Genomic DNA, 25,133 nt, shown 5'->3' with positions numbered 1-25,133 from the left:
TAAGCTAATTAAAATAAAAGGAAAACAAATAATAAACTCTAAACAAAGGAAAAGCAGATTTTTATGTTATCGATGCGATAAAAACGATCTAGGGTTATGGGCTATCTTACAATCTTATTGCATTCTTCAATTGATTTGACTATTGAATTTAACTGGTTTATTTGTTGACACGGTTAATATTGCTCATAAGAATCTGTCAATCTCTTACTTGCCTATTCAAGCTAACCTAACACCTATATGTCTATAGAGCTAGAATCAACAAGAATGCATTTATAATTCCCAAATAGTAACCAAGCAAGGCAATTAGCATATGTCTATCCTAACCGCAAATCAATTCCTCGATGCCCGGGTTCAAGAACTTGCTCTACTCAATCCTTATGAAATCTAGAATTTTTACTTACGAGTTCAAATCTAGATTCATAGATAATATTTAATTGGTGATCAAGCAATCAAATAATTAAGCGCTTGATTGAATAAATAAACTAATATGATAAATTAAGAAATCAAAATCATTATTCGAATTACAATATTCATGAAAGAACCACAACCCTAGAACGTGAAGTTTAGCTCCACATAGACATAGTAGCCAAACAACAAACCTTCCAAAGAAACATAAAAATTACTAAATTTAGTGGAAGAAAAGATGAAATCCGGCCTCCATGGTGGCTCTGAGCTTTACCATGGTCAAAGCTTGTGTAAAAATCGTGTCTAATGACTATTTATAGGTATAAGAAAAATTCTAGACGAAATAACCAAGTCTAAAATCAAAAAAGAAACAAAATAGCCTCGAAACCCGGACACCGTGCGTTGCACAGTGTAACGCAAGGAAGCACCTCGCGCTGGGCTGCGCGACGCGAGCTTAAACGCGAGGAATTTGATTCACGTCGCTGCCTTCAAAGTGTCATAGTCCAAATTGCTTCCCACCGCTTCGTGCTTCATATATTAAACTAGATAATTTGTCCGCGCTTCGCGCAATCATAAAAAACTTTTTTAAATTTACGAAATATATCATTTAGTTTTAATAGTGGAGATCGAAGACATAAAGTCTTTAGCAGAATGATAAAGGCATCTTCGCTGATCCAATTGAACATCCATTTGAAACGTCAACTAAAATTTTGACTTTGAGAATTAACTAAGTCACAATTATATCATATTAGGAAGTACACACTGAAGAATCAAGTGTAGCGTAAATGATATCTTAGTGTTTTAGACGGTCTGCTAAATGGTCTGATCTTTCAACATCTTTGTAATAAAAGTGACAATTGGAGGGGTAATGCATTTAAAATGAATATAAGAGCAGCGAAATTCACCCTTTGCCTTATGAGTTCAATGTTTAGTGTAAATGGAAATCATGAAAATTGTATATTCTTTCGGGGAGTGTTAACTGAAGAATAATATACAGTCACTGATCAAAAAAGAATGATGCATATTTGCTTGGATTATGAGATGATTATAACTTTTCTCGCAACACATTCCTCACTTTATGTCACGACCCAAAATCCTAACCTGTCGTGATGGCACCTATCCTGGTACTAGGCAAGCCGACATTTATTAAATAACTCCAACACTTAACAGAAAACGGATTAAAATAGTTGAAATGATAACAACTTCCCATAAACAGGATAGAAATCCAAAATACAACACGGAAATTCCCAATATTAGGGTGTCACTGAGTACATGAGCATCTATATTTCACAAGTCCAAAAACTACTGTCTATGAAAATCTGAAACCAAATACAATAAGTGAAAAGATAGGGAAGGAGAAACAAGGTCTGCGAAACGCCGACAACTACCTCGAAATCTCCAGAAGATCAACTGTGCGCGAAAATCAACACCCACTGTGTCCGGGAACACCTGGATCTGCACATGAAGTGCATGGTGTAGTATGAGTACAACTAACTCAGCAAATAACAATACTAAATAAAGAACTGAAAGTAGTGACGAGTTTCACAGTTATAGTTCAATTACAGTGATTTCAACATAAGAAAGTAGGCATGCTCTCAAGTTCGATAAATTAGGTCAACAGTTATTCCGTGACCAGTTCAAGTGAAATAGAGTGTAATATCTTTCAGAAATTTCAAACAATGATACATGGCAGTTAATGCAACAATAATGAAATCAAATGCATCCTCGCAGGGCCACAGTCACTCAATCTTCTGATTCACTCGACACTCACACTCAATAGGTACTTGCTCTCACTGGGGGTGTGTGCAGACTCCAGAGGGGCTCCTTCAGCCCAAGCGGTATAATCTGCACGGATAACTCACGTGCTGCATGGACAACTCATGTGCTATAATTTAATATCTGGATCCACACGGACAACTCACCTGTTGCAAGGACAACTCACATGCTATAATATAATACCTCACAATCAGGCCCTCGGCCTCACTCAGTCATCAACCTCTCTAGTTTCTCAGGCTCTTAGAAATCATAATAAGCAGCCCATGCAGCAATGATATGATGCATCAAAAATGAACAATAGAGACTCAGACGTAATATACAAATAAACTGTGACTGAGTACAACAACATTTTAGCAGATAATTCAACATGTACATGACCTCTGTGGGTCCCTACAATGCCAACACATGGTCTAAACATGATTTGTGGTTCAATTTCTCTAATACATAGAAAATGTACAGATAACAATAGATTATACAACTACACAGTTACCACGGAATTTGACCAAGTCGCTATTCCTACGATGCACGCCCACACCGCCACCTAGCATGTGCGTCACCTCAAAACCAAATACATGACACTTAATACGGGGTTTCGTACCCTAAGAACCAAATTTAGAACTGTTACTTACCTCAATACGAGCAAATCTCTACTCCAACACACCCTTACCTCGCAAAACGGCCTCTGAATGCCTTAAATCTAGCCATAAACAATGCGATGAAATCAATACGGACTAAAGGAATCAACTCCATAAGAAAATGTTAAGTTATTAATCAAAATCAAAAATCAGCTCAAAAGCCGCCCCCCGGGCACATGTTTCGAAATTTGATAAAAGTCACAAAACCCGAAAGCCCACTCAACCACGAGTCTATCCATACCAAATTTATCAAAATCCGACACCAAATCGTCACCCAAATCCCCAAATCAATCTCTCCAAATCCCTAGCCTCAAACTCCCAATTTACACCTTAAATACACACCAACTAGGTGGGAAAATCAATAGGGAAGCAATATTATTGATCAAAAATGAGCACAAGGGACTTACCTCAAGAATCCCCTCGAAAACCCTCTCAAAAATCGCCTAAACCGTGCTTGAAATGTTAAAAAAGTGAAGCCAAAATCGCGAATCCTTGCTTTTAAACATTCTGTCCAGCACTTCCGCTTCTGCGGACACTTAACCGTATCTGCAGCGTCGCAGAAGCGACCAATATTCTGCTTTTGCAGTGACCCACTGGAACTGGGCCTCCACTTCTATGGTCCTTTCCCCCGCATCTGCGCCATCGTAGGTACGGAATTGCCCATCGCACCTGCATAAACTTCCGCTTTTGCGCTCATCACTCCGCTCCTGCGACCATGCAGGTGCGGAAAAATCTTCGCACCTGCGACCACTGCCCTCCCCACGTCTGGCAGCATCTGTGCTCCTCAGCTCGCACCTGCGATCAAAGCTCCGCAGGTGCAATTACACCAACAGAGTTCAGCAGTCCTCCAACTTCAATTCGATCCGTTAACCATCCGAAATCACCCCGAAGTCCCCGGACCTCAACCAAACATACCAACAAGTCTTAACACCTCATACGAACATAGTAGAGCCTTCAAACCACCTCAAATAACATCAAAAACATGAATCGCACATAGATTCAAGCCTAATGAACTTTAAACTCCCAATTCCTACAAACGATGCAGAAACCTCAAATCACATCCGATTGACCCCAAAGTTTTCACACAAGTCACAAATGACACCACAGACCTACTCCAACTTCCGGAATCAGAATCCGACCCCGATATCAAAAAGTCCACTGAAAACACTAATTAAAAAATCAAACTTCCCAAAAATTCAACTTTCGCCATTCCAAGCCTAATTCCACTATGGACATGTAAATAACAATCCGGAAACGTTCCTAAGTCCAAAATCACCTAACAGACCCGAACCGACTACCCCGACAAGTCACATAATAGCTATAAAGTACAAAATGAGCAGTAAATGGGGGAATGGGGATACAACTCTCAAAACGGCCGGCCGGGTCGTTACATCCTCCCCCTCTTAAACAAACATTCGTTCTCGAACGGGTCTAGAAACATACCTGGAGTCTCAAATAGGTGTGGATATCTACTTCGCATCTCCCGCTCGGTCTCCCAAGTAGCCTCCTCAACTGGCTGACCTCTTCACTGCACCTTTACTGAAGCTATGTCCTTTGACCTCAACTTTCAAACCTGCTGATCCAAAATGGCCACCGGTTCCACATCATAAGTCAGATCACCATCCAACTGAACTGTGCTGAAATCCAAAACATGAGACGGATCGTCGACATACTTTCGGAGCATAGAAACATAAAATACTCGATGCACACTCGACAAACTAGGTGACAAGGCAAGCTTGTAAGCCACCTCCCTAATCCTCTAAAGTACCTCAAATGGCCCAATATACCAAGGGCTCAACTTTTCTTTCTTCCCGAACATCATAACACCCTTCATGGGTGAAATCTTGAGCAGTACTTTCTCCCCAACCATGTAAGCAACATCACGGACTTTCCTGTTAGCATAACTCTTCTGCCTACACTGCGTCGTGCGAAGCCGCTCCTGAATCATCTTAACCTTGTCTAGAGCATCTTGGACCAAGTCAGTACCCAATAGCCTAGCCTCCCCAGGCTCAAACCAACCCATCGGAGATCTACACCGTCTCCCATACAAAGCCTCATACGGAGCCATCTAAATGCTTGACTGGTAGCTATTGTTGTAGGCAAATTCTACGAGTGGCACAAACTGATCCCAAGAGCCCCCAAAATCAATGACACATGTGCGTAGCATATCCTCCAATATCTTAATAGTGTGCTCGGATTGTCCGTCCGTCTGAGGGTGAAATGTTGTGCTCAACTCAACCTGGGTACCCAACTCTCACTGCACGACTCTCCAAAACTGTGATGTGAACTGCGTGCCCCGATCTTAAATGATGGACACTGGCACGCCGTGGAGGCAAAAAATCTCTCGGATGTAAATCTCTTCCAACCACTCCGAAGTATAAGTAGTCCCAACTGGAATGAAGTACGCGGACTTGGTCAGCCGATCCACAATCACCCAAATAGCATCGAAGTTCCTCGAAGTCCGTGGGAGCCCAACTACAAAATCCATGGTGATCCGCTCCCATTTCTACTCTGGAATCTCTAACCTCTGAAGCAATCTGCCTGGTCTCTGATGCTCATACTTTACCTGCTGACGATTGAGGCACCGAGCTACAACCCCACTATATCCTTCTTCATTCTTCTCCACCAATAATGTTGCCTCAAGTCCTGATACATCTTCACGGCACACGGGTGAATGGAATACCGCGAACTGTGGGCCTCCTCAAGAATCAACTCACGTAGCCCATCCACATTAGGCACACAAATCCAACCATGCATCCTCAATGCCCCATCACCCCCATAGTAACATCTCTAGCATCACCGTGTTGAACCGTGTCCTTAAGGACAAACAATGAGGGTCATCATATTGGTGCTCCCTGATGCGATCATATAAAGAAGACCGAGAGACCACACAAGCCAAAACTCTACTCGGCTTAGAAACATCCAATCTGACAAACTGGTTGGCCAAGGCCGAACATCCAAGGCTAAAGGCCTCTCTGCTACTGGTAGATATACTAAACTCCCCAAACTCTCCGCCTTGCGACTCAAGGCATCGGCCACCACGTTGGCCTTTCCAGGATGATAGAGGATGGTGATGTGATAATCCTTAAGCAGCTCCAACCATCTCCACTGCCGCAAGTGAAGATCCTTCTTTTTAAACAGATGTTGTAGACTCCGATGATCGGTGAAAACCTCACAAGGGACACCGTACAAATATTGCCACAAGATCTTTAAGGCATGAACAATAGCTGCTAACTCGAGGTCGTGAACATGATAGTTCTTATCATGCACCTTCAGCTATCTAGACGCATAGGCAATCACCCTACCGTCTTGCATCAAGACTGCGCCGAGAACAATGCACGACGCATCACAATATACAGTAGGCAACATCAACACTGGGGCTGTAGTCAGAGCAGTCTTGAGCTTTTGAAAGCTCTCCTCACAATCCTCAGTCCACCTGAACGAAGCACCCTTATGGGTCAACCTGGTCATAGGTGCTGCAACAGACAAGAAACCCTGCCAAGACAAGAAAATTTCGGATCTCCATAGCTGAGGATGGTCTGGTCCAACTCTGCACTGCTTCAATCTTCTTCGGATCTACCTTGATCCCCTCACTCGATACCATATGGCACAAAAATGCCACTGAATCTAGCCAGAAATCACACTTCAAAAATTTTGCATACAACTTCTCCTCTCTCAAGGTCTGGAGCACAGTCCTCAGGTGCTGCTCATGATCCTCCCGGCTCCAGGAGTACGCCAGAATGTCGTCAATAAACACAATGACGAAGGAGTCAAGATAAGGCTAAAATACACTGTTCATCAAGTGTATGAATGTTGCTGGGGCATTGGTTAGCCCAAAAGAGATCACAAGGAATTCGTAATGACCATACCGAGTCCTGAAAGTAGTCTTCGGGATATCTGGCTCCCGAATCTTCAACTGATGATAGCCTGAATGCAAGTCGATCTTGGAGAACACCCTGGCACCCTGAAGCTTATCAAATAGGTCATCAATTCGTGGCAATGGATACCTGTTCTTCACTGTAACCTTGTTCAACTGGCGATAATCAATAAAAATTTGCATAGAACCATCTTTCTTCTTTACAAACAAGACAGGAGCACCCCAAGGCGACACACTGGGCCTAATAAACCCCTTATCAAGGAATTCCTAAAGCTTCTCCTTCATTTCCTTCAACTCAGTCGGTGCCATACGATACGGTAGAATAGAAATGGGCTGAGTGCCCGGCGCCAAGTCAATACCAAAATCAATATCCCTGTTGGGTGGCATGCCCGACAAACCTGTAGGAAACACATATGGAAAGTCTCGCACCACCTGGACAGAATCAATAGCAGGAGTATCAGCTCCAATATCCCTCACAGATGCCAAATAAGATAAACAAACCTTCCCAACCATCCGCTGGGCATTGAAATATGAAATTACTCTACTGGGAACATAGTCTAGAGAACCTCTCCACTCGATCCTTGGAAACCTCGGCATCACCATCGTCACGGTCTTAGCGTGACAATCCAGAACAGCGTGACATCGAGACAACCAATTCATACCCAAGATCACATCGAAGTCAACCATACTAAGCAATAAGAGATCAGCTCTAGTCTCCAATCCCCCAATAGTCACTACACACGATCGATATACATGGTCCATAACAATAGTATCGCTGGACGAGTCATCTGAGCGGGCCTATAAGGATGACCCCTGTTGTGGTAGGACTGTCCCCCAGAAGGTATACCACTGAAACTGCCCAAACCTTAAGGCCTCTTGGCCTCCCTCTCACCCCACTCCTGGATACGAACCATCTCTATCTGCCGAGCAATGTCAACTACCTCATCAAAAGTGGTACTAGATACCCTCTCTCTAGTCATAAGCAACCGCAGCTGATACGTGAGGCCATCAATTAACCTAATGATCCTTTTGCTATCAGTGGGAACCAACTAAATTGCGTGATGAGCTAACTCAGAAAACCTCATCTCGTAATGGGTCACAGACATGCCATCCTGCCGAAGCTGCTCAAACTGCCTGCGCGGTTCCTCCCTATGAGACTGCGGCACAAACTTCTCCAAGAAGAGAACATAGAACTCCTGCCATGTAAGTGGTGCTACACTGACCGGCCTGCGCCTCTCATAAGCCTCCCACCATCCGAAGGCAGCCCCAAAAAACTAAAAAGTAGTGAACGAGACCCTACTAGTTTCAAGAATACCTGTTGTACGAAGCATCTGCTGGCACCTATCCAAGAAGCCCTGGGCATCCTTCGATTCAGCTCCGCTAAATGATGGAGGCCGAAGCCTCTCAAATATCGCAAGTCTCCTCTGCTCATCATCAATTATAAAAGGGACCATCAGGGCCTGAGCAGCTGTAACCGGCTGGGCTGGTAGCATCTCCGGTGTCTGAAGTCCCTACATCACCTGCTGGCACAGCCTCAACCGATACCACCTGAGCAAGACTAGTGCAAACTATCAATATCTGGGCCAACGCCTCCTGAAGGCCTGGAATCTGGTGGATCTGCAAGTGCTGCTCTAGCTGTTGTACGAGCTGCACCTCTACCGCTACCGCTACCGCGGCCCCTACCACGACCTCGGCCTTTCGTGGCCCTAGCTGGTGGTACTGGTGGTTGTTCATCCTTTATGGTAGCACGTGTCCTCACCATCTGTGAGAGAATAAAATACAGAAGTTTAGTTACCGGAATAAAAAATTTGCACGACAAGAATACAAGAATGTGAAATTTCCTAAGGGTTCGGCAGCCTCCCGAAGATAAGTACAGTCGTCTCCGTACCGATCCGCAAGACTCTACTAAACTGATCATGACTCGTGAGACCTATGTAACCTAGGCTCTAATACCAACTTGTCATAGAATTGCCTTCGCTTCTGCGGAAAAGCAGTCTGCTTATGCGAACAAGCAGTCTGCTTCTACGGACTCGCTTCTGTGAAGAAGCAGTCCGCTTCTGCGAAGAAGTTGTCCGCTTCTGCGAAGAAGCCTGCCCCTCCGTGTTCCGTTTCTGCAATCAACAAGCCACTTCTGCGGCTTCGCAGATGCGGCAAAAGCTCCACACCTGTGCACACTTCCCAGCCCCTCGCCAGGTCGCTTCTGCGATGCTCATCTTGCTTCTGCGAGCTCGCACCTGCGAGCAAAATTCCGCAGGTGCGATTGCACCAGAAGGCCAAAATTTCTAGATTTTTCTTAAGTCCAAATTTGATCTGTTAACCATATGAAACTCACCCGAGACCCCGAGACCTCAACCAAATACACCAACAAGTCTTAAAACATCATACGAACTTAGTCAAGGCCTCGAATCACATCAAACAATGCTAAAACCATGAATCGCACCCAATTAATGCCTAATGAAAACTAACGAATTCCAACTTCTACATTCCATGTCGAACCCTATCAAATCAAGTCCGATTGAACTCAAATTTTGCACACAAGTCACAAATGACATAACGGACCTATGAAAATTTTCAGAACTGAATTCCAACCCCGATATCATAATAATCAACTCCCAGTCAAACTTTCAAACTTTAAATTCCTATTTTCGCCATTTCAAGCCTAATTTAACTATGGACTTCCAATTAATTATCTAGACACACTCCTAAGTCCAAAACCACCATACAGAGCTATTGAAATCATCGGAACTCTATTTCGGGGTCGTTTACATAGAAGTCAACATCCGACAAATCACATAATCGCAATTGAGCATAAAATATTCAGTAAATGGGGAAACGGGGCTGTAATACTCAAAATGACTGGTTGGTTCGTTATATTCTTCCCCTCTTAAAAAACGTTCATCCTCGAACGGGTTGAGAATCATACCTGAAGTCTCAGATAGGTGTGGATATTTTCTCCGCATCTCCCGCTCAGTCTCTCCGCCTAGCTGGCCTCTCTACTGCACTTTCACTGAAGCTATGTCCTTTGATCTCAACTTTCAAACCTGCCGGTCCAAAATGGCCACCGACTCCACATCATAAATCAAATTACCATCCAACTGCATTGTACTAAAATCCAAAATATGACTGATCTCCGACATACTTCTGGAGCATGGATACATGAAACACTGATGAACACCCAATAGACTAGGCGGCAATGCAAGTTCATAATCCACCTCTCCAATTATTTTAAGTACTTCAAAAGCCCCAATATACCTAGGACTCAACTTTCCCTTCTTCCCGAACCTCATAACACCCTTCATAGGTGAAACTCGGAGTAGTAACTTCTCTCCTACCATGTAAGCAACATCGCGAACCTTCCGGTCGGCATAACTCTTTTGTCTAGACTGCACCGTGCGAAGTCGATCCTGAATCAATTTAACCTTCTTCAAAGCATCTTGAACTAAATCAATACCCAATAGCCTAGCCTCACCCGGTTCAAACCAACCCACCAGACACCGACACTGTCTCCCATATAAAGCCTCATACAGAGCCATCTGAATGCTTGATTGGTAGCTATTGTTATAGAAAAGTTCTGCAAGAGGCAGAAACTAATCCCAAGAACCCCTAAAATCTATAACACAAGCACGTAGCATATCTTCCAATATCTGAATAGTGCGCTCGGACTGCCCGTCCATCTGAGGGTGAAATGTTGTACTCAACTAAACCTGTGTGCCTAACTCTCGCTGCACTACTCTCCAAAACTGTGATGTAAATTGCGTGCCCCGATATGAAATAATAGACACTGGCACACCGTGTAGGCGAATAATCTCGCGGATATAAATCTCAGCCAAGCACTCCGAAGAGTTAGTAGTCCCAACTGGAATAAAGTGTGCGAACTTGGTTAACCGATCCACAATCACCCAAACAACATCGAACTTTCTCGAAGTCCATGGGAGTCCAACTACAAAGTCCATGGTAATACGCTCCCTTCCACTCCGGAATTTCAAGTCTCTATAGCAATCCGCCCGGTCTCTGATGCTTGTACTTCACCTGCTGGCAATTTAAACACCGAGCTACAAACCCCACTATATCTCTCTTCATCCTTCTCCACCAATAATGCTGCCTCAAATCCTGGTACATCTTAGCGGCACCCGGATGAATGGAATTCCGCGAACTGTGGGCTTCTTCAAGAATCAACTCACGTAGTTCATCTACATTTGGCACACAAATCCGACCCTGCATTCTCAACACCCCATCATCTCCAATAGTAACATCTTTGGCATCACCTTGTTAAACTGTGCCCTTCAGGACAAGCAAATGGGGATCATCATACTGGCGCTCTCTGATGCGGTCATATAAGGAAGACCGAGAAACAACACAAGCTAGAACCCGATTGGGCTCCGAAACATCTAATCTCACAAACGGATTGGCCAAGGCCTGAACATCAATTGCAAGAGGCCTCTCACCCACAGTAATGAATGCAAGGCTACCCATACTCACCGCCTTTCTACTCAAGGCATCGGCCACCACAATGGCCTTCCCAGGATGATACAAAATGGTAATATCATAGTCCTTTAGCAATTCCAACCATCTCCGCTGCCTCAAATTTAAATCCTTCTATTTGAATAAGTGCTGAAGACTCCGATGATCTGTAAAGACCTCACAAGACACACCATCGAGATAATGCCTCAAAATCTTCAATGCATAAACGATGGATGTCAACTCTAAATCATGAACAGGGTAGTTCTTTTCATGTGGCTTCAACTGGCATGAAGCATAAGCAATCACTCTACCCTCCTGCATTAAGACACACCCAATACCAATCCAAGAAGCATCACAATATAAAGTATAAGAACCCGATGATGAAGGTAAAACTAGAGCTGCAGTTGTGGTCAAGGTAGTCTTGAGCTTCTGAAAGCTCTCTTCACACTCATCCGACCACCTGAATGGAGCACCTTTCTAGGTCAATTTAGTCATAGGCACCGCAATAGATGAGAAGCCCTTCACAAAGCGACGATAATACCTGGTCAAGTCAAGGAAACTTCGAATCTCAGTAGTTGAAGATGGCCTGGGCAAACTCTGAACTACCTCTATCTTCTTCGGATCCACCTTAATTCCCTCACTGGACACTATGTGTCCCAAGAATGCCACTGGACTAAGCCAGAACTCACACTTAGAAAATTTGACATAAAGTTTCTTCTCCCTCAGGCTCTGTAGTACAATACTCAAATGTTCTGCATGTTCCTCCTAGCTACGTGAGTACACCAGGATATCATCAATAAATACTACGATGAATGAATCAAGATATGGCTGGAATATACTGTTCATCAAGTGCATGAATGCTGCTGGGGCGTTGGTCAGCCCAAAAGACATCACGAGAAATTCATAGTGACCATAATGGGTTCTGAATGCCGTCTTTAGAATATCCAAATCCCAAATTTTTGACTGGTGATACCCAGACCTCAAATCAATCTTGGAGAACACCCTCGCTCCCTGAAGCTGGTCAAATAAATCATCAATACGTGGCAAAAGATACTTGTTCCTGATTGTAACTTTGTTCAAATGCCTGTAGTCGATGCACATCCGCATAGTACCATCTTTCTTTTTCACAAACAGAACCGGTGCACCCCAAGGCGACACACTAGGCCTAATAAACCCCTTATCAAGAAGTTCTTGAAGTTGCTCTTTAAATTAAGCTGGTGCCATACGATACGGAAGAATAGAAATGGGTTGAGTGCCCGACACCAAGTCAATACCGAAATCAATATCCTTGTCGGGTGGCATACCCAGCAGGTCTGCAGGAAATACATCCAAAAAGTCTCGCACTACTAGTACAGAGTCAATAATAGGAGTGTCTGCATCAACATCTTTCACAAAGGCCAAATATGACAAAATACCCCTTTCCAACCATCTGTTAGGCCTTCAAGTAAGAAATTACCCTGCTGGGAACATAATCTAAAGAACTTCTCCACTCGACCTTCAGAAATCTCGGTATCGCCAATGTCACGATTTTTGCGTGATAGTCCAGAATAGCATGACATGGAGACAACCAATCCATACCCAAGATAACATCGAAATCAACTATACTAAGTAATAAGAGATCAACTCTAGTCTCCAGTCCCCCAATAGTTACCACACACGACCGATACACACGGTCCACAATAATAGTATCGCCCACCAGCGTAGATACACGAACAGGTGAAACTAAGGACTCACGGGACATATCTAGATAATGAACAAAATATGATGATACATATGAATATGTGGAACTAGGGTCAAATAATATAGAAGCTTCCCTATGGCATACTGAGATAATACTTGTGATTACTGAATCTGAAGTAACGGCATCTGGTCTGGCAGGAATATCATAGAATCGGGCCTGACCGCCACCAGATCGACCTCCCCCTCTAGGGCGACCCCTGGCTGCCTGAGCCCCACCCCGAGCTGGCTGGGCGAGTGGAGTAGCAGCTCGTGCAGGAGTCGTAGCCTAACTCCTCTGCTGAACTGGACCTCGCGAAAGGCGGGGACAATATTTCCTCACATTACCCAGCTCTCCACACTCATAGCAATCCCTCTCGAAAAATAGTGGCAAGTTCTGAGGCAGACCTCGAGAACCAGAATAACTACCAGAAGAACCTAGCACAGATGAACTCTAAGCTGGAAGTGCACCAAGAAAAGACTGGCTCGGTCGAGCACTGTATGAACCATGGCTAGCTGATATGCCACGATAAGATGGATGAGCCATCTGAGCGGGCCTACAAGGTCGACCCCTATTGTGATAGGGCTGTCCCCTGAAGGAACACCGTTGGAATTACCCTGACCATAAGACCTCTTGATCTCCATCTTCTTACGCTCCTGAGTACGGACCATCTCTAGCTGCCGAGCACTGTCAACCACCATTAATGAACCTCCTGATCTTCTCCATCTCAGTGGGAACCAACCAAACTGCATGACGAGCCAATTCTGAAAACCGCATCTCATACTGAGTCACGGACAGGTCCTTCTGACGTAAATACTCGAGCTGCTTATGCAGTACCTCTCTGCGGGTCTGTGGTACAAACTTCTCCAGAAATAATACGGAGAACTCATGCCATGATAGTGGTGTTGCACCAACTGGTCTCCTCCTCTCATAAGTCTCCCACCATCTGAAGGCTGCCTCGGTCAGCTGAAAAGTAGTAAATGAGACCCCACTGGTCTCCAGAATACCCGCTGTACGAAGCATCCGCTGGCATCTGTCCAAGAAATCCTGAGCATCCTTTGACTCAGTTCCACTGAAAGATGGAGGACGGAGACTCTCAAATCTCTCTAGTCTCTTCTGTTCCTTGACATTCATAATAGGACCCACTTGGGCCTGAGCAGCTGCAATCGGCTGGATTGGTAGTGCCCTCGGTATCTGAAGTCCCTGCACTTCCTGCTCTGGAGTACGGGCGACAGAGGTATGAGTACCTCCCCCGACCTGAGAAGTGTCTGGTGCGGCCTGAGCAGAAACCACCTGAGCAAGGCCAATGCAAGCAGTCAATATCTGGGCTAAAGCCTCCTGAAGGCCTAGAATCACAATAGGCATAGCTGGTGCTTGAGCTGGTCCTGTCGGCTAAACAATATCTGGAACCTGCTCCTGAGTTGGAGCAACTGGTGGCTCTACTGGTGCTACTCCAACTGCTATGCAAGCTAAACCTCAACCTCTACCACGGCCCCAGCCCCGGCCTTTACCACGGCCCTGACCTCTCGTGGCCCTAACTGGTGGCACTAGTGGCTGGCCATCCAATACAGTAGTACATGTCCTAAGCATCTGTGAGAGAATAGGATAACAAAAATTTAGTTTTCGGAATCAACAAATTCGCACAATAAATACAAGAAAGTGAAATTTTTTGAAGGGTTCGGCAGCCTCCCAAAGATAAGTACAGACGTATCCATACCGATCCGCAAGACTCTACTAAACCTGCTCATGACTCATGAGACCTATATAACCTAGGCTCTGATACCAACTTGTCACGACCCAAAATTCGCATGTCGTGATGGCGCCTATCTCAATACTAGGCAAGCCGACAACCTCAATAAACCACAATTTCTTTTAAGTTTGAAAACATAATATTTAAATTCAATTGAAAATCTCCCAAATACTGATACAAATACACTCCCAAAACCCGGTGTCACTGAGTATATGAGCATCTAAATGATAACATAGTCTGACTGATAAAACATTGTCTGGAAATATAGAACAGTACAAACAACTGAAAGGAAAGAGAGTCAAGGTCTGCGGATGCCAAGCAGATACATCGATAGTCTCCAACAGATGAAACTCTGAAATCTAGCAACCGCCGTATCCGGAAGTACCTGGATCTGCACACAAAGTGCAGAGTGTAGTATGAGTACAACTGACCCCATGTACTCAATAAGTAACAAGACTAACCTTTTGGCTGAAAGCAGTGACGAGCTAAACAGGTACAGTCCAATATAAAAAAAACAGTACAAAAATGTAGGCATGCTTTCAAGTTCAGCAATTAAACTCAATACAAGAAACATAGATCAAATCTGATTAATATTAGGAATAAGACATCTTTATGTCTGCATGCCAATGTACGTGCCATATGTGATACAACATAATGAAAATCTCATACTCACACTCTCAGAGTACTTAAAAACTCAGTACTGTTCGGACAAATCCAGTCCAGTGAAGATTCATCCCTCATATAAGCAGATAGATAAGGCAACTACATGCCCTAGGAAGTCCATCCCAAATATAACCATCAAATGCGCTCATTGTGGGGGGTGCAGACTCCCGAGGGGCTCCTTCAAACCAAGCGCTATATAAATCCAATATGGCCTACTATGGCGTGCAGTCCGATCCCATAATAGTAAAGCCTATAAGGCCTGCTGTGGCGTGCAGCCCCGATCCATATAATAATAAATATAAAGCCAATATGGCCTGCTGCGGCGTGCAGCTCGATCCCATAAATATCCTCACAAATGGATGAACATGACTGAGTATGAAATTTGTATTTTAAAATAATTAATTCAACAACAACACGACCCTGTGGGTCCCAAAATATCGGCACGTAGCCTAAACATAATCTTTAATACGAGCCTCAGCTCAATTTCTCTAACACGTGGGGAACATGTGAATAATGACATGATTCTTTAATTATGCAACTCTACGGAATTTATTTAAGTTACAATTTCTGTGGTTCACGCCCACACGCCCGTCACCTAGCATGTGCGTCATCTCCAAACAATTCATATAGCACGTAATTCAGGGATCCATACCCTCAGAACCAAGTTTAGAAGTGTTATTTACCTCAAACCGTGCAAGTTCTTTATTCCACTATGCTTTTGCCTCGCGAATCGGCCTTCGAATGCCTAGAATCTAGTCACAATTAATTCGATACAGTCAACACAAATTATAGGAATCAATTCCATATGAAAATACAAAATTTTTTAACAAAATCCGAAATTCAACTCAAAAGTCATCAGTGGGGCTCACTTCTCGGAACTCGACAAAAGTTACAAAATATGAACGCCCCTTCAACCACGAGTCTAACTATACCAAATTTACCAAATTCCGACATCAACTCGACCTTCAAATCCTCAAATCTTATTTTTAAATTACATGGCCCAAATCCTCGAATTTCACCTCAAAAACACGTAATCTAGTCGAAATACTCAATGATAGTTCAATATTATTGACTAACAATGATCATAAGTGATTTACCTCAAGATTTCCCGTGAATTCTCTCTGAAAAATCGCCTCAAGCCATGTTTGAAATGTCCAAAAATGAGCGAATCTCGGACCCCTCTATTTTTGTACACTGCATAGAGGTTTCACTTCTGCATAATTTCTAATCGCATCTGCAGTCCCTCTTTTGCGGTGACGCTTCCGCTTCTGCGATTGCCTTCGCTTCTGCGGACAAGCAGTCCGCTTCTGCGAAGAAGTTGTCCGCTTCTGCGAAGAAGCCTTCCCCTCCGTGTTCCGCTTCTCCAATCAACAAGCCAATTCTGCAGCTTCGCAAATGAGGCAAAAGCTCTGCACCTGTGCACACTACCCACCCCCTCGCCAGGCCTCTTCTACGATGCTCATCTCGCTTCTGCGAGCTTGCACTTGCGAGCAAAATTCCGCAGGTGCGATTGCACCAGAAGGCCAAAATTTTCAGATTTTTCCATAAGTCCAAATTTGATTCGTTAATCATCCGAAACTCACCCCGAGGCCCCCGGGACCTCAACCAAATACACCAACAAGTCTTAAAACATCATATGAACTTAGTCGAGGCCTCGAATCACATCAAATCAAGTCCGATTGATCTTAAATTTTGCACACAAGTCATAAATGACATAACAGACCTATGAAAATTTTTAGAACTAAATTTCGACCCTTATATCAAAAAAATCAACTTCCGGTCAAACTTCCAAACTTTAAATTTCTATTTTTGTCATTTCAAGCCTAATTTAACTACGGACTTCCAATTAATTATCCGGACACACTCCGAAGTCCAAAACTACTATACGGAGCTATTGAAATCATCGGAACTCTATTCCGGGGTCGTTTATACATAAGTCAACATCCGATCAACTATTTCAACTTAAGCATTAAATCTTGAAACTAAGTGTTCTAATTCATTCTAAAACTTTCCCGACAAATCACATAATCGCAATTGAGCATAAAATATTAAGTAAATGGGGAAACATGGTTGTAATACTCAAAACAACTGGCTGGGTCGTTACAATACTCGAGTTTTTTTCCCCTTGAAATCCTTTATACTTTTGGGTTCAACTCTCATTACATAGAAGCAATATAAGTCTGAACTCCAACTCATTAGACCGGGCATCAATCAAATGATCCCTTGAACTTATACATAAAATGGAGATAGTAATAACTTTTCTCACTCGCTACGAACAAATCAAAGAGCTATACAAACGATAGAGGTGTAAAAGTATGTCCGAGAAAACAAACATAAAACCTACGTGATCTATAATTAGAAAGAAAGCTTACATACTGTAACGACCCAACCGATCGTTTTACTTTCTATAACCCTGTTCCAACAAATAAAACTCCCAATATGTGCTTTTACTATTTTATGACTTGTTAGGATGGTTAGTTTGGGATTGGGAAGGGTTTGGGTTGAAATCGGAACACTTGGTTACATGGTTTGGCTTTAAAAGGCTAAGTTTGACTTCAGTCAACGTTTTGAGTAGTTCAACATTTTGTGTAAACGACCTCAAAATTAGGATTGGATGGTTCCAATAGGTTTGTATGATGATTTTGGACTTGGGTTTATGTTCGGATAGGGTTTTGGACGACCCAGGAGCGTTTCGGCTCTTAATAGTAAAAGTTGACTCTTTGAAGGTTTTAAAGTTTTTTAAATTTGGTTTGAAGTAGGATTTGGTGTTATCGATGTCCAATTGGAATTTCGAGACCGGGAATAGTTTTATATGGTGATTTAAGACTTGCATGCAAAATTTAGTGTCATTCCGAGTAGTCTAAGTATGTTTCGGCGCATTCGGAGTAAGTTGGAAGAACTTGAAGTTCATAAGTAGATTCGAAATGGTTTAGGGTGTGATTCTTAGTTTTGATGTTGTTTTATGCATTCCAGGGTTTGAGCGAGTTTGTTTTATGATTTCAAACTTGTTGGTATGTTTGGGTGGGGCCCCGAGGGCCTCCGGTGTCAATCGAACGAGGCACGGACCAAGTTATGACTTGGAAGAAGAGCTGAAGCACCAGGTTTCTGGTGTAATCGCACCTATGGAGGGCTATCCGCAGGTGCAAGCTCGCAGAAGTGAGCCATGGGCAGCAGAAGCGGCACAGCCTAGGCTGCCTAGTGTTCGCAGAAGCAGCAAGGTAACAGCACCTACGGATGCGCAGGTGCGAAGAGGGGGTCGCAGAAGCGAAAGGGGTCGCATGTGCGACAAGCTCACCGCAGAAGCGGGACCGTAGAAGCGATCTCCCGCCCGTAGAAGCAAAACCAGCCAGCCTCAGGCACCTCTGAAGAAGCGGACCTTGGTCCACAGAAGCGATGCCGCAGATGCGGCTTAGCAACCGCAAGTGCAAAATCGCTGGAGGCAATGTGGTTCTTCTAAAATGGGACTTAGGCTATTTTGAGTGCATTTATTGCACACTTGGGCAATTTTGGAGCTTCAAAAGGGGGAATTTCAACTTAGCTATTGAAGGCAAGTAATTTCTACCTAATGTGAGTTTAATACATAGATTATGGGTAGATTTTAACATGTACATTTGTGGAAATCATAAGTTTAGATGAAAAACCTAGGTTTTTGATAAAAATGGGATTTAACCACGAAAATGGTTATGGAATTTGGTGAAAAATATATATTTGAGTTCATGAGATTATGGGTAACAACTTTCTTCAAAGATTCCCGGAATCCGGGCACGTGGGCCCGGGGGTGAATTTTAGGAATTTCTTCAATTACGGTTGGGAAATCACTTTAATAGTTAGGATATGAACTTTTGAACATGTATTGATTATTTTATATAATATTTGACTAGTTTCGAGTCATTTTGCACCAAGTTGAGGATTTAAAGCACAATTGTGGACTGGAAAGTAAGCTTTAAGACGTGGTAAGTCTCTTTTCTAACCTTGTAAGAGGGAATTAACCCCATAGGTTAATTGAATTAATATGTGCTTCTAATTGTGGGGGCTACAAACGCACGAGATGACGAGAGTCCGTACGTAGCTACTAATCATGCTTATGTACGGGTAGTTTAGGACCCAAATCATGTTATACTTGCGATGTTTGTACTCTACTTGTAATTTAAGTGCCTAAACAATGTTGGAACTTGATAAAGGAATTATAAAAGGCCAAATTTCATTTACTTGAGTTTTGGACGGATTACTTGACCGTTAATGAGAATTTGTGTTTTCTTTGAATATTAGCCTCTAGATAATCTTTGAATCGATAGCTTATAAAGTATTTTCTCTTCTTGTGGAGCGGGCTGAATGCCTCGATAATAGAATAGATGCATCTATGGTTTGTGTCGTTCGACCCTCGGCAGTGCACAGTTCATATATTTGTATGTTGGATCGGGCCGTACGACCTCGGCATAATTCGTGCGTCATAATTTTTGGAGCCCAATTGTAATTGGTATTATTTCATTGGCTAGGGAGATAAATTTGTTAAATGATGGAAATTAATTTGGGACTTACTATTAGTGAAACAATTGTTTATTTATTTCTTGTTATTGAGTTTTCAGCTGTATTTCTATAATCCATGCTTAATTATAATTTTGGTATTTATTGTTAGCCCATAGTAAGTGTCGAAGTCGACCCCTCATCACTACTTCTTTGAGGTTAGACTAGATACTTACTGGGTACATGTTGTTTATGTACTCACGCTACACTTCTGCACTAATCGTGCAGGATCTGAGGCAGGTGCATCTGGCTATCAGTCCGGCGCGCATCCATGACTTCTTTGAGACTTAGCGGTGAGCTGCCTTCCGAGCCCGTTCTGCAGCACCCGAAGTCTTCCTTTTGTTTTTACTTTCTGTCTATTTCACTTCAGACAGTAGTGTAGTATTTTTGTATATTCCACTAGTAGCTCATACTCTTGTGACACCTGGTCTTGGAGATCATGCTAGTAGACACATGATGATTTTTGGATATTTACTCATCTCATTTGCTCTTAAAATTATTTATGTCTCATTTTATTTAAACTTTTACTTCCTATTTATGCACTAAATAAAAAATCAGCTATTTCTAAAATGTTAAAAGAAACAATCACATGGTTAGTTCCCTATTGGCTTGCCTCGCGGTAATGTTGGGCACCATCACAACCTATAGGAGGAATTGGGTTGTGACAACATGGTATCAGAGCACTAGGTTCATGTAAGTCTCTCAAGTTATGAGCAGGCCTAATAGAGTCTTGTAGATCGGTGCGGAGACGTCCGTACTTATCTTCGAGAGGTTATAGGGTATTAGGAAACTACTCTTTCTTCATATCCTATCGTGCAGTTGATGTTATACTAAGTATCTTTCTCTTATTCTCTCGCAGATGGTGAGAACGCACACGACGGGTGTTCCAGACCCGGGAGGAGCTGCTCCCCCTATTGCTAGAGGCTGAAGCAGAGGCCGGGGGAGGGTACGACCTGAGGTAGGGGACGAGGACATCCTAGAGTTGCCCCAACCATGCCACGAACGGATCCAGTATAGGATCCCATTATTGAGGAGCAGGGCGAGGTGCCTGTAGCAGAGCCAGCCCCAGTAGATTTCATGTCAGCACCGGGCTTCCAGGAGCTCATGGGCCGTATTCTACGGTTCATGGATACTGTGACCTAGGCCGATTTGTTTCCAGTCGACCCAGCCACATCTTAGGCTGGAAGAGGAGCACAGACCCCTACTGCTCAGGCTCCTGGGCATGCAGTTGCTATATATCAGATCCTGGGTGCACTACTCGTGGGCGGAGCCTAGCCAGTGGCAGCAGCCGTGCTTGAGCCCAGACCAGCTACGGCCGGCAAACCGCAGAAGCTATTGGACAGATGGACTAGGCTACACCCCCTGTCTTCGGAGGTGAGTGACATGAGGATCCCCAGGACTTCATTGATAAGTGCAGGGACAGACTGCACAACATAAGGATATTAGAGACCCACAGGGTGGATTTTACTACTTTCCAGCTTGAGGGCAAGGCCCGTAGATGGTGGCAGTCTCATCTTCTTGGCAGACCAGCAGGTTCTTCTCCCTTGACTTGGGATCAGTTTACACGCCTTTTTTTGGATAGGTATATTCCACCCTCCCAGAGGGAAGAGTTGTGGTTTCAGTTTGAGCATCTCCAGTAGGGTTAGATGTTAGTGACCGATTATGAGGCGAGATTCTCTGAGTTGTCTCGCCATGCACTTATGATACTTCCTACTGAGGGGGAGAGAGTATGAAGGTTTGTTGCGGGGTTGCATTTCGGTATTCAGGCCACTATGGCCCGAGAGTTTGATATGGGGACTTCTTACTAGCTAGTTGTGGAGATAGCTCGGATGATTGAGGGTTATCATCAGCGAGGCCGAGAGCATATGTCACGGGACAAGAGGTTTCATTATTCTTGTAGGTTCAGTGGTGCTCCGTCTGGGGGAAGAGGGTCAGCCTAGCAGGCCCACATATCTAGCACTGCCTCCTCCTCGGGGTGCTCCAGTTCGACCTTATTTCAGTGCCATGAAAGAGAGTACCTACCACCCACCAGCTATTCAGGGTTCCTCCAGTGGGTATTCTGGCCATCAGGGTCAGACTTCAGGTCAGCAATCCTTCGTACTGAGAGGTTGTTATGAGTGCGGGGACTTCAGCCACGTGCGGAGGTTCTACCCCAAGCTTCGGGGCAAGGCAATGTAGCAGGGTTCTGAGCCTATGATTACAGCACCAGTAGCTACACCAGCCATCCGGCCGCCCAGAGGCGGAGGGAAGGTGGGTAGGGGCCATCCTATAGGTGGAGATCAGGCATGTGGAGGCCAGTCAGGTGGCGCTCCAGCTAGATTCTATGCTTTCCCGGCCAGACCAGATGCAGTGGCCTCAGATGCCATTATCACAGGTATTATTTCTGTCTGCGGTAGGAATGCTTCGGTATTATTTGATCGAGGGTCTACCTATTCATATGTGTCATCTCTATTTGCTCATTTCCTAGATGTTCCTTGTGAGTCCTTGGGTACTCCTGTTTATGTGTCCACTCCAGTGGGCAATTCTATTATTGTGGATCGGATCTATCGGTCCTGCATTGTTACATTCTGTGGTTATGAGACTAGGGCGGATCTTCTGCTGCTTGATATGACCGACTTTGAGGTCATCCTGGGCATGTACTGGTTATCTCCATATCAATCCATCCTTGATTGTCATGCCAAGACCGTTACCTTAGCGATACCATAGTTGCCTAGATTGGAGTGGAAGGGTTCGTCTGTCAGCAGACCTAGTTGGATCATCTTTTTTATGAAATCTCGACACATGGTCGAGAAGGGTTATTTGGCTTATCTTGATTATGTTCGGTACACTACTGCAGAGACTCCGGTGATCGATTTAGTACCCATAGTCTGGGAGTTCTCCGATGTGTTTCCTTTTGATCTTCCAGGTATGCCACCGGATCGTGATATCAATTTCTGCATTGATTTGGCTCCAGGTACCCAACCTATATCTATCCCACCGTACCATATGGCTCCAAAAGAGTTGAAAGAGTTGAAGGAACAACTTGAGGATTTGCTAGCAAAGGGGTCTGCCAAGGCAAGTGTATCGCCTTGGGGTGCACCAGTGTTATTTGTGAAGAAGAAAGATAGGACTATGTGGATATGCATTGATTACTGCCAGTTGAACAAAGTTACCATTAAGAACAAGTACCCATTGCCGCGGATTGACGATTTGTTTGACCAGTTACATGGTGCCAGAGTGTTCTCTAAAATTGACTTGAGATCAGGGTACCATCAATTGAAGATTCGGATGTTCCGAAGACCGCTTTTCGGACTAGATATGGCCATTATGAGTTTCTAGTGATGTCCTTCGATTTGACTAATTCCCCAGTGGCGTTTATGGATTTGATGAACACGGTGTGCAGGCCATACATTGATTCATTCGTCATTGTCTTCATTGATGACATTTTGATCTACTTGTGCAGCATGGAGGAGCACGAGCAGCATTTGAGAGTGGTGCTTCACACCTTGCGGGAACAGAAGCTATATGCTAAGTTCTCCAAGTGTGAGTTTTGGCTAGATTCTGTAGCATTCTTGAGGCATGTTGTATTAGGCGAGGGTATTAAGGTGGATCCCAAGAAGATTAAGGCAGTTCAGAGTTAGCCTCGTCCTACTACGACGACTGAGATCAGGAACTTCTTGGGGTTAGCAGGTTATTATTGTCGGTTTGTGGAGGACCTCTCATCTATTGCAGCACCTTTGACTAGATTGACCCAGAAGGGTGCTCCATTCCGTTGGTCCGATTATTGTGAGGCGAGGTTTCAGAAGCTCAAGACAGCTTTAACTACGGCACCGGTTCTTGTGTTGCCCTCCGGTTTGGGGATGTATACTGTGTATTGCGACGCTTCACGCGTTGGTTTGGGTTTTGTATTGATGCAGGAGGGGCGAGTTATTGCATATGTTTCACGTCAGTTGAAGCCCCATGAGAAGAATTATCATGTATATGATTTGGAGTTGGCCGTGATTGTTCATGCTCTTAAGATCTGGAGGCATTATCTTTATGGGGTGTCCTGTGAGGTTTGCACCGATCATCGTAGCTTGTAGCATTTGTTCAAGCAGAGGGATATCAATTTGAGGCAGTGCAAGTGGCTTGAGTTACTGAAGGATTATGATATCACCATTCTTTATCATCTGGGCAAGGCGAATGTAGTTGCGGATGCCTTGAGAAGAAAGGCAAAGAGTATGGGTAGCTTGGCATTCATTTCAGCAGAGGAGAGGCCCTTAGCTTTGGACATTCAGTCCTTGGCTAACAGACCTGTGAGGTTAGATATTTCACAGCCTAGACGAGTTCTTGCATGCGTCGCTACCCAGTCTTCACTATTGGAGAAGATCGGGCCTCGACAGTTTGATGATCCGCACTTGTTGGTTCTTAGAGAGACTGTACTACAGGGTGGTGCCAAGGAGGTTACTATCGGCGAGGATGGTGTTCTGCGACTCCAAGGTCGCCTATGTGTTACTAATGTCGATGGCTTGAGGGAGAGAATTCTAGAGAAGGCACACAGTTCTCAGTATTCTATTCATCCAGGTGCTACGAAGATGTATAGCGAACTGAGGCAGCCTTACTGGTGGCGGAGGATAAAGAAGGACATAATTGAGTATGTTGTGAGGTGTCTAAATTGCCAGTAGGTTAAGTATAAGCACCAGAGGCCAAGTGGCCTACTCCAACAGATGACTATACCTGAGTGGAAGTGGGAGCGTATTACTACTAACTTCGTAGTTGGGTTGCCGCGGACCTTGTGGATATTTTATGCAGTGTGGGTCATTGTCGACAGGCTGACCAAGTCGGCACACTTCATTCCGGTTGTGACCACGTATACTTCAGAGAGGTTGGCCCAGATTTATATTCAGGAAATAGTTCGGCTGCATGGTGTTCCTGTTTCCATCATATCAGATAGAGTCCCTCAGTTTACTTCGCATTTCTGGATGGCAGTACAGAGTGAGTTGGGGACCCAGGTAGAGCTTAGCACAGTATTTCATCCACAGATCGACGGGTAGTCGGAGCGGACAGTTCAGATCTTGGAGGACATGCTCAGAGTATGTGTGATTGACTTTGGAGGGCAGTGGGATCGATTCTTGCCTTTGGCCGAGTTTTCTTACAACAAAAGTTATAAGTCCAGCATCGAGATAGCTCCATTTGAGGCTTTATATGGTCGGTGATGTCATTCTCCCATCGGATAGTTTGATCCCGGCGAGTAAATTATATGGTACTAATTTGGTGAAGGATTCCTTGGAAAAGGTAAAGTTGATTCATGAGCGACTTCGCACAGCACAGTCCAGAAAGAAGAGTTACGCGGATCAGAAGGCATGT

At 44.1% G+C, this 25,133-nt stretch overlaps 1 long non-coding RNA gene across 1 annotated transcript in view; it reads left to right on the top strand.

Annotated features, from left to right (window-relative positions):
- The window catches only part of LOC104097868 (uncharacterized), a 35,545-nt gene that overhangs the window by 7,307 nt on the left and 3,105 nt on the right, over window positions 1-25,133 (top strand). The window contains exons 2-3 of the long non-coding RNA XR_686636.3: window positions 20,037-20,101; window positions 20,668-22,182. This is a non-coding gene — a long non-coding RNA (uncharacterized lncRNA). The remainder of the gene's footprint in view (window positions 1-20,036; window positions 20,102-20,667; window positions 22,183-25,133) is intronic.

Source organism: Nicotiana tomentosiformis, chromosome 7 (genome assembly GCF_000390325.3).
Source record: "Nicotiana tomentosiformis chromosome 7, ASM39032v3, whole genome shotgun sequence".
NCBI classification, from domain to species: Eukaryota; Viridiplantae; Streptophyta; class Magnoliopsida; order Solanales; family Solanaceae; genus Nicotiana; species Nicotiana tomentosiformis.
Note: the sequence above shows the minus strand (reverse complement) of the source record. Positions and strands in the feature narration are given on the sequence as shown.